Source organism: Onychostoma macrolepis, chromosome 06 (genome assembly GCF_012432095.1).
Source record: "Onychostoma macrolepis isolate SWU-2019 chromosome 06, ASM1243209v1, whole genome shotgun sequence".
NCBI lineage: Eukaryota > Metazoa > Chordata > Actinopteri > Cypriniformes > Cyprinidae > Onychostoma > Onychostoma macrolepis.
This window is the reverse complement of record NC_081160.1, coordinates 15466120-15478186: the sequence shown is the minus strand read 5'-3', so window position 1 is coordinate 15478186 and position 12067 is coordinate 15466120.

The following is a 12067-nucleotide window of genomic DNA, read 5'->3' as shown; positions in this document are numbered from 1 at the left end:
TAAACGCTATATTTTGAATGCTATATCCAGGGCCACTGGGAGTATGCAAAATTTTTGGTTGTAAATTTTATGGTAAATTTAGAATACATTTGTAGTGCAAGCGTATTGATGAATCAGGATTTCTAAGTGAAAATGCTAGTACAAAAAGTTACCCCTCTACCATATGTGACCCTGGACCACAAAACCAGTCTTAAGTAGCACAGGTGTATTTGTAGCAATAGCCAACAATGCATTGTATGGGTCAAAATGATTGATTTTTCTTTTATGCCAAAAATCGTTAGGATATTACCGTTTTTTTTTTTTTAATTGCTTTGGCGCAATTTTCACAAGCAATTGGTAAATTTTTAAAACTCTTAGTACTAATATCATAATAGATACATTTTCAATTGTGTTAGTACAATACACACAATCACAAAATATCCTTTTCACTACACAAAATAAGTGTTTCATCTCTATAAATGTTCCATTTACAGTAACCAAATGCACTGAATTATTTTTACACTAAAAGTGTCCCCACAAAGATGGCAATATTTGAAATCATTGTCCTTTTTTGGGTCCAAAAAAAAAAAAAAAAAATCATAAGGGTAGGTTTAGGAGTAGGGTTAGTATAGGGGGAGACAGTATAAAACCCATTACTCCTATGGAATGCCACCATAATGATGTGTGTGTGTGTGTGTGTGTGTGCGTGTGAACACAAAGTAAACAATGTTTGGGGACAAATTGGTACCCAGAAGTAAGCAAAACTTGACAAAATCACCTAAAACCTCCCTTTGAGGACGTCCTCATTTGTAAAACTGTGTGTTTTCCTATTTGTGAACATACAGCAGGACACAAGGGAGAGGAACTGATCAGAGATATATCAGAAGAAGGGAGACAGATGGCATCAAATACAGCATTTTACATTACATTGTGCCATGTGATACTGTATGTTGAAGCATTACCATGGTAAAGACTGCACATTACTATAACTCAGCCTTCATCTGAAAAATTCAGCTAGAATATAGATTCAGTCATATGGCACAGTGAGGACCTTTACTGCATTGACAGTAAACTCTGTTCTAGCACAAAACCTTATGGCCATGTCATACCTTCGCCACACCTTTTGATAACACACTGGATAAATACTTTTACAAAATATCACTGATTTTATGTGAGATATGCAAGTTAGGTAATTTAAGTGTATTTTCTAACATGACAATTATTGCCTTTATCACTGTAATTATTTCAGCAACAAAGGTGATTTGAAATATGAATCTTGCATTGTTTGCTCTTGAATGAACTGATTATGAAAAATTGAAAGAAGATCATACTGTTGTGTTTTGGTGATTAATTCAAATGTTCTCAATACATATCACAATGATCTTGCGTTTTAAAACAATGATTATGTGGAATGAAAAAATGCGCAACTACAATGAAATCATGAGATCAGGGTTTGAAAGAATGACTAGTGGTGTTACAAGTGTGATCAGTTTAAAGTTTTGTTCTAAGAGTTTTGAAAATGTACACCTTACTTGTGAAAATAGTATCAAACCAATTAAAAAAAAAAAAAACTGTAAGTAAAGATCATGTTCCATGAAGATACTTTGTAAATTTCCTACCGTAGATATATCAAAACTTGATTTTTGATTAGTAATATGCATTGCTAAGGATTTAATTTGGACAACTTTAAAGGTGATTTTCCCAGTATTTCGATTTTTTTTTTTTTTTTGCACCCTCAGATTCTACAGTAGATATTCAAATAGTTGTATCTCAGCCAAATATTGTCCTATCCTAACAAACCATACATCAACGGAAAGCTTATTTATTTAACTTCACAAACCCTTAAGACTGGTTTTGTGGTCCAGGGTCACATATGGTAGAGGGGTAACTTTTTGTACTAGCATTTTCACTTAGAAATCCTGATTCATCAATACGCTTGCACTACAAATGTATTCTAAATTTACCATACAATTTACAACCAAAAATTTTGCATACTCCCAGTGGCCCTGGATATAGCATTCAAAATATAGCGTTGAAAGTATGGTGTTAGTAAGATTTAAGGGTCAAACTTCATTTTAAGGTTCAATTCTCGTTATTAACAAACCATTAACTATGACATTTGCCTCAATAAACATCTAATTTGTTGCTTATTAATAGTAAGTAAGGTAGCTGTTAAGTTTAGGTATAGGATTAGGGATGAAGAATATGGTCATGCAGAATGTGTTTTATGTGTACTAATAAAAAGTCATTATGAATTGGTGCCTAAGTGTTACCGATTTAAGTTTTTATTTTATTGTATTTTTATTTTTTGACAAAAAAATATTTTTATTCAGCAAGGAATGCTTTTACTTGATTAAAAATGACAGTAAAGATTTGTTACAAAAATAAGCACTGTTCTTTTTAACTTTATATTCATAAAAAAATCTGTGTGTAAACTGCTTCCACACAACTATTAAGCAGCACAACCATTTTCAACTTGGAAAATAATTTCTTCAGCATTAGTTCAGCATATTAAAAAATTATTTCTGAAGGTACATGTGACACTGAAAATGGTTGCTGAAAATTAAGCTGTGCCTTCACAGGAATAAATGTATTTTTGACCCAATAATTTCCACATTTGTGAGCATAGGAGACTTCTGTCAAAAACATGTTGGTAACACTTTATTTTACAGTGTCCTTGCTACCCATTACACATATTCACTATAAAAACAGTAAATTGTGCATAATTAAAAGAAACTAGCCTTAAACCAAACCCTAACCATATTAAGTACATGTATTCATTTGTGTAATTACACTGTAACAAGGCCATCTTCAAATAATGTCTTACACAACAGTTTAATGAGTTTGGTTTTGTGAATAGCACATTTGATTTTACTTGAAGATCTTGCTGTGCATGCTCTAAACATAAAACTGAGTGTGTGGAGTGTACAAATACGCATGGGGCCAGGGGTGAGGTATGGAATTCCTATTGCTGCATGCTGTATAAGCATGATTTACTGTGTTTTACACTGTTTTACTACATGATTTACACTAGCAGCGGTACACACTTCCTCATATGCAGTAATTTAGATTCAATAAAATGTAAAAGTAAATTTATGTTGTAAATCTTGCAGATGTTTTGTATGAGAATGTTTTCTGTGCACATAAATATGCTAATCATTAGCGAATGAGGCCCACTGCCTGTGCTGATTTTGCTAGTTACATAGTATGATGCTATGTGCACAGTTGCACAAATATGCACCATGGCATCTGCCTACAATGCTGTTTAGTATAATTACAGATTGTAGGGGAACATTCACATTCACATAAAAACATTTAACTGATATTTACGATATCATAGGCACCGGTTGCAGATAAAGGCCACCCTGTTGCAGAGCATGATGTGTTTGCGTGGAGGCAATGCTCTGGGCTGGATACTGCTATAATAAAGAGCTTTATAGGAGCGACAGTAAGCCACCCTGGTGTAACACTCACACTCACCCGCCTGTAGGGTGGTCATAGCTCACTGAGCAGCTATATCTCTGTGGCAATGAGCTTTTAAATCCAGCACAACCCTCTTAGTCCTCAGAGTCTTCACTGGAACATGACCAATATTAACTCTTGAAGTACAATGTGGGAAAGCCTATTTGTAGACATATGTACTGTATGCATGAGGTCAAAAAAGGGGGCATATGGAAAAAAAAAAATCAAGTAGATATAGCTGTATTGATACAAACTGTTAATAAAGTCACTTGGTGTTACTAACATGAAAAACTTGGACCCTTGTAGATTCTCATATCAAGTATCTTAAAGTATGAGATAATTTGTCCTTTTTATGACAAGGCAACATTAGTTCAGGTTGTAAAATGGCATGTGTTGTAATTACCCAAAAATGTATATATTTGTAAATGAATAATTCATGACAAACAAACATAAAAAAACAAAAAAATAAACTTAATATAAAAAAGCCTTAAAAGTATATTTTAAACATGAAAATGTTATTACTTCTTTCTTCATTGTTAGACCACATGGAATTTTTATAATCATGAAACATACAATTGATAAGTCTTACATACAGTGCCTTCCAAAAGTATTCACACCCCTTCATTCTTTTATTTATTTTTTTTGTTGCTGCTTTCAATGACTATTTTTCCACATCATTCTACACTCCATACACCATATGGACAAAGCAAAAACAGAATTGTCACAGCTTTGGAAATGTATTAAAAATAATAAAACTGAAATAAGTACATTGCATAAGTATTCATACCCTTAACTAAATATTTAGCTGAAGCACCTTTACAGTCTCAAGTCTTTTTTGTTTAATGTGACAAGCTTTACTCATCAGCATTTGGCAATTATCTGCCATTCTTCTCCTCATCTCTTCTCCTCTCAAGCTCTTTCAGGTTGGATGGGGGCAGATGCACATTTTCAGGTTTCTCCAGAAATATTTGATTGGGTTCAATCCCAGGCTGTGGCTGGGCCACTCAAGGACATTCACAAAGTTGTCTATAAGCCACTCTTGCTGTGTGCTTAGGCTCATTGTCCTGTTGGAAGGTGAACCTTCTGCCCAGTCTGAGGTTCTGAATGCTCTGAAGTCTGAACTAAGTTTTCATTAAGGCTATGTCTATGTTTAGCTGCACTGAGCGTTTCTTCTACTCTGATGAGACCTCCTCAGTCCCTGCTGCTGAAATTCAGCCCCACAGCATGAGGCTGCAACCAGCACATTTTAATTTTGGGATGGTACTCTGCAGGTGTTGACCAGAGCTGGTTTCCTTCAAACATGAAGTTTAGAATTGAGTTTCATCAGACCAGAGAATCTTGTTTCTCAGAGTCTGAGGGTCCTTTAGGTGCTTTGTTTTTTTTTTTTTTTTTTTAATTCCTAGTGTGTTTTCATGGGTCTTAACAGAAGAGAGGATTGAGTCTTGTCAAACCGCCATAAAGCACAGATTGGTGGAGTGTTGCAGTGATGTCTCCACATCATGGAGCTCAACTAGAGTGACCATCAGGTTCTTGGTCACCACTCTAACCAAAGCCCTTCTCCATCAGTTGCTCAGTTTGGCCAGCTCTAGGAACAGTCCTGGTTGTTGCAAACTTCTTCCATTAACAGAGACTACATGCCCCTGTCACCCTTCAATGAAGCAGTATTTTTTTCTGAACTCTTTCACAGATGTTTAGCTTGAAGCAAACCTACTTCTGAGCTCTACGGGCAGTTCTTTTGACGTCAGTGCTTGGTTTTTGCTCTGATATGCATTGTCACTTGTTAGACCTTTTATTAAGACGTGTGTGCCTTTCCAAATCATACCCATTCAATTGAATGTGCCACAGGTTAACTTCACTTGAAGTGTAGTAACATCTACAAGCAATATGAATGCTCCTGAGCTGAATTTCAACTTTCCCAGATAAGGGTATGAATACTTATTCAATGGAATCATTTTAGGTTTATTATTTTTTTAAATAAATTTGCAAATATGTTAAAACCATTTTTTTACTTTTTTGCTTTACCATTATGGTGTATGGAGTGTAGATTGATGTGGAAAAAAAGTAATTTAAGGCAGCAACATAACAAAAAGTGAAAAAAATGAAGGGGTATGAATACCTTCACAAGGCACTGTAAGTGGTATAATGGTACTTTAGTATACAGTATGACATAAAAGTTTTTCAAAGCCATATGAAAGCAACATAAATAGAAAGTGTACATTTCTTAGAACACTAGATTTGTTATATATATACATACATACATACATACATACATACATGTCAGACACCCTTGTCATCACCACAGCGTTTACTTTGTTCACCACCTATTAGTCTCTATATATTTATTTATTTAATTTTTTAGCTTGTTGCAGCTAAAGTATATCAGGCATCTCACTAGGGGGGCTTCTGTGCCCAGGGCATTGTTTTTGCTTGAGAAAAGTCCCTACAGGCCAGCAGATATAGAGCAGGAAAAAAAAAAAAAAACACTCAGCCATCACACCTGAGAGAAAAGAGAGCTTTAGCAAGCCAACAGCAAACAACTCAAATCTCTCTCAGCCTGAGCTGACAACAGCCAGACAGGCTTTCCCCCGGTGACTGTGCCTGCTGATAATTTACTTTTCTGGGGAGGACATGTTTGTCGGGGGAAACAATTGGCAGGTTAAATAATTGATAGGGGACATTTTACTGAGGCGCACAAAGATTTTGCTGCTGACCCTGAGTCAAGGTCACTGTGACTGAAGGTTTCATTTTTGAAAATCTCTGACATGAAAGTTACAATCACTTAGTGTTGTTAAAAACTCAATTTACAAGCTTAATTCAGCTGGGTGATATGAACAGCTGAACAGCAGATATGTCAAGCTCTGACAGGTTCGAGTGTGACTGTATACGTATATATCCACCTATGTAAATTGGAGCTATGCTTATCTTTCCATATCCATACATCTGACAGCTATATGGCCATTCTGCTCAGTAAAACACATGGGTATGTAAATCTTAATTTCAAGATGAATCCACTATGGAGTATTTTGCAATGGCAGATATCCTTTATTAAAAATAGACACAGCTGGCTTGACAAGAGCAAGTCCAGAACGAATATGGATGTTTAGTTGCACCGCTTTTCAGCTTATTTATGAGGTGATCATTCTTCCACACTCCTGCTAATGCATTTATATTTATTTCATAGTAAATGTCACTAGTGGTTGGCTTAAATCCTCCATCATTTATTTAAAAGCATTAAGATGTTCTTGGAAAATTTTAACTTAGAGAGTAGCTACACAGTTTTAAAGTTTGGAAATTCTGGATTCCTCTGAAATATTTACAATACATTTGTATTTCTTATAAAAGGCCAAAATAATGTATCTATATAAATAATGTAACTTTTGCACACTTTTTGCATCACCATTTAGTTCATGTTTTATTATTAATGTTGTATTATTATTTCTTTTCCCCCTAGATTTGTTTGATTTCTTAGACAAAACTGCTTCATGCTTATTAGTATTAAAAAAAAAAGAAAAGCCTATTGACGCAAAGTCATGTGGTGCGACCAACATTAAAATATATTATAGAGATCATGAGCCCTGAAGACAGTCATAACTTCTTGTCAATGGCAATATGTCTCTTAAAATATCGGATAATTTGACCCTTTTGTGACAAAACAATGTTAGTTCAGGCTGTAAAATAGGGTTGTAATTCTTCCCAAAGAACATAATTATTATTAGTAATGTATCAATTATTAGTAATGTCTTGAAGGTATGCAAGTAAAATGTGTACTTGATGGCTACACTATTTTTATAGACATTAAATTAAAACTATTGTTGAAAAGATATACATTTTATTTCAAAACAAACATGAATACAAAAGTACATTTGCAACAACTGTTTTAAAACGTGTTTTAAACTAGTTTTTTTTTTCCTTTTCTTTTTTTTTCAATGTGGACACTCTTATGTGCCATTAACATACATCTGTTAAATATGAATATAAGAATTGATATGAAGTGAGTGCATGTATTTAAGTTAAATTTATTGTTTAAATTAATTGAACACATATACAGGATTATTAAAACTGTGACCTGTATTCAGTGACTACAGGAAGGTGCTTGCAGCACTGCTAGGGCTTGTTACATCTTTAATTTGGGACCAAAATCCTACTTCCCACCAATACCATGTGAATCTTATTTAACTAAAGCTTTGCTCAGCAATGAGATTCCCTTTAATTCGTGAGACAATAACCGAGTGAGAGGCACGGGTATTATGAAGAAGATTAGCAGTGCAGGGTCTTTTAGAGATGAAGTTGGACGGATCCAACAGCTGCCATTCGTTCTGTTTAATTCAGGAGGTTTCCTGTAAGCTGGTGAATCCACTATCACAAGCACCTCTGAGACTCCCTTGCTCCAAGGCTGTGCAAGCCAAATGTTTTTTGAAGTGCAAATGCGATGACGGGAACTGCCTTGATGGCCTTGGCTGTGACACATGCACCCTGGGGCTAGGTCAACAACATCAGGCCTCGCCGTTCTAACACAGGTTCCACGGGGAGCCCTTGGACGCGAGCCGCCTGCCCTTCCAGCGTCTTGACAGTGGACTGCAACACTGGCACGGGAATCACAATGCGAGTCACAATGCTTCCGCCTTGTCGATATCAGCGCCTCCCCCTCCTTTTCTGTCCTTCAGCCTCACAGAGCAGGAAGGTCTGACTCTAGCTGTCAGCTGGGGTGTAGAGGGTTTGACCTGGCCTTTCCTGTGACCAACCTTTTCCTCATTCCAATGCTTGGTCCCTGCTACTCCTCCAACATCCCACCGAAGAGCTGGAAGCCTGCCCAGTGCTCCGACAGGGTTGCCCCCTTTCTAGAAAAATTAAACTGCTGGAATTGAAGAGAGCAAAGCCAGGAGGTGAGCGCAAGAGAGACCAATGTCTCGCCTGTTACTGTTTAATTAGCCTACTGGGCTTTTGAGGCCTTGAGAAATGGCGGTGTAGATCCGACCTTCTTAATCCCAACCTGCCATAAACAAGTCCCAAGCCCACCGCCAGGTCCACTTTGGCAGGGATGGGAGAGAAAGTCCCCGATGTACCTGTCAAAAGACTTAAATCTCACCTCGATTTTCCCCTGAAGGCTTTGGAAGAACCATTTTTAATCCTGCCCCCCCTTATTAGATGCATGATTTTATTGATTCCTTCTCCTCTGCTGCTCTTTATAGCGGTGCTATTATGGTAGAGAAGAATAAAAGAGCAGTGATTTAGAACATAGCGGTGCAGGACTCAATGAAGCCGGGATTGCCTGGGACACTTGGCAGCACAGACGTGTCTTTATCCACGAGCACGCTGACATAAAAATGATCAAAACGTCCCAGCTCTCTTTTTGTGATCCTGCTCATCCTCTCCTTAGTTTATCAACGTCTCTGAGAATTTGGAGAAGGTAAAAGCGTGGCTGTTACTTTTATGAAAAGTGAGAATAGTACCCTGCATCGGTAGTGATTATGACACATAAATCAAAGAGGAATGTTTCTTGATGTAGACATACTTCTTTTACTAAACTCAGGAGAGGCAGAAGCAACATAAAGACTGAAGGTTGGTCTTGTAGTGCGATGTTATCATTGCTGCTGTGTTCTTTGAAGACAACTCCCACATTGAGGATCAATCACGTTAAATCAGCCGCTTCGGATTATAGGGGAGGCATGTTCGGTGTCCATTTTCTATGCTCATAAATTAATACAGAACCAAAGCCATGTAGAGACAAAGAAAGGAAAACAATGGACTGAGGAGCTGCTTTCACCATTTTCACTAGTTTTAAATCTACACAGATAGTGCATGTAGAGGCAGGTCTAGTTCTCATGTCTTGTAATTGTGTCTTTGACGTGTCAAAATGGCAGACATTGGTTGAATCTGTGAGTCCTCTACGGGCATAGACATCGTCCCCTGGAGAGAAGTTTTGAGTTTGGATATGCCTACACAAGAGAGGCTGTTTTTTTCCCAGGCCTATTGTTTCTCTTATGGTGTGATGCATACCTCTCCACTCAGATCACAGCTGGAAGATGAGCAGGGACATTTTTTTTCCCCAGGTGTCAAATGCTATCGCCTTCATCTGCGTCATTTTTTCCTGCTTGGACACAGCCTGACACGTGACCCAGTCCGGCTGAGAGGGTGAAATATATTTGGTCACTGTCCTCTACCACTCCATACATTGCAGGATTAATTAAACATGTGCTTTTCAAGGGTAATTCAGATTGACAGGGTCTTTACATCATTAAGTGTGAAAAGATGACAAATTGCATTAACTAACGCAGAGCTACAGTCAGCTAGTCATAAATAATTACCTCTTTTTCAGACTTGTCATAAGGCTGAATTCTTTTCAGCAAGTCATTTATTCTTAACTTTCAAAGCAGGGATTATGGTAAATTTAAGGGATTTTTTTGTTTCTTATTCATGAGCATAATTTTTAAATATGCCATGACTTATTGGTGCTCATTTGATCAGGGAACAATAAAACTCAATGCTGACATCTCCCCCACCCTTTGATGACTTGCAAGTTTGTATAAGGGCTTAATAGAGCTGGATGGTGCTCATGTGTATGATAATCACACAAGACTTATTTGCTTCCCGTTGTAAAATCCTCAATCACATAGCCAGCTTTGCACATTTCACTTCCTCATGCCATTCATGTGCCTTTGTAAGGTATATATATAAAGCAAAATATACCTTCATAGTCTCATGACAAACTTGTAATGATTTGTATGATTTAACGCTGTTAAAATTGATCACACGATATCATACTAGTTGACACATAAAAAAATGTGAATTTACTCGCACTGGGACAAAGAACTTTTGTGAAAAAGAAGTACACTTTAGAACCATTTTAAAAAGAGTGCTTATAACGGAAATGATATAGTTTTAAAGCATATAATTATTTAACTTTATATCATTTATATTAAAGGGATTTGAAAATTCTGTCATCATTTACTCACCCTCATGTTTTACCCTTACTGCCAGGGCAAGTGGAATGGATTGTAACAGTATAGAAAACATGAACATCAGATTAGATTTTGTACATTAATTTGTTTTCTTAATCAAATTTACTTCCCCTATCTTCTTAACACTTTAACACTTTAGTTTAGAGACCATGCATATTATTAGCATATTGGCTATTAGTACTTATAAAACACATATTAATGATCCCTTAATCCTACTCCATACCTAAACTTAACTATCTTGATAACAATTAATAAGCAGCAAATTAAGAGTTTACTGAGGCGAAAGTCATATATAATAGTTAATAGTGAGAATTGGTCCCCAAACTAAAGTGTGACAGATTTTTGGATTAAAAAAAGACAGAGGAAAGAAACATTATATTCTAAAACTGTAAAGCTGTAAAAGTTGAACAAATGAACTAAAACATGAACTGTGTGTGTACATGTACATGAGCACATTTTGAGAACAAATATGCAACCAGAAGTTAGCCAAATCTGACAAAAGCTCATTTTGGTGCCATCATCATTTGTGAAATTGGTATAAAAACAATAAATGGTTTAGGGTATTTATAATGAGCTGTATATAAAAACCATAGAAGTAGGGGTGTGCGACATGACGATTTTTGATCGTGGACGATAAAAATGTCTCCACGATCTGCTTTTGAAGAAATATCGTAGTATCGTGCTACAGCGCACATTATATCAGGTGCAGTTCATATTCCTCCGTCTCAATATACTGTACATTATTCGGATCTGCTTCAAAGCCTTGCCGGGTAAATGTTTTATTCACGCGTTTGTCTGACGTGCGCTTTTTCTGAGCCCGTACACCCGAAGCGCGCGTGCTGTCAAAAAGCGCCTGATTACTGAACTAATTTATCTTGTGCACTAATACTGTCAAAACACACAAGGTTTATGTATAGACTCCGTTGTTTATGTCTAAAATGAGTAAGTAAACAGCTGAGAGAAACGGATGCGTGCCTCTGTATATTAGATGCGTGCATGTCTTAAAGGGGCAGTACTGAACATGCTGCCGACTGTCATTAAAGGGATAGTTCACCTTAAAATTTAATTTCTGTCATTATTTGAGATTGAGGTCTCTGCAGAGCAAAAGTGGTTGTTTCTGAATTGCTAGGCATTTTCAAGCTGCTGGGTGTTTCTAAATCATGCAATCAAAATGATCCCCCTGACCTAACCCCACCCCTAAACCTACCGTCACTATGACGTCAGCCAATCAAGTAACATGGTCAAAAAACGCCCCGATCTGGTAACTCCCATTACTTTGCTGCAGAGACCTATACTTGCATTATTTACTAACTCGCATGTTGTCCCAAACCTGTATTAATTTCTTTCTTGTGCTGAACACAAAAGAAGATATTTTGAAGAATGTGGGTAACCAAACAGTATCTGGTCCACATTGACTTTTCATAGAAGGAAAAAAATACTATGGAATAAGTCACTGGGGACCAGCAACTGTTTGGTTTTCCACGTTCCTCAAAATAGCATTTATGTTTAACAGAAGAAACTCATTCAGGTTTAAAGAAACTTTTGAGTGAGTAAATGATGGTATAAATATAAAACACTTTTTATTTTGGGGTTAATTATTTCTTCAATGTTAATAAAACACCAAAACACAAAGAGAAAAATCACTCACTACTCTTGACTGAAAAACA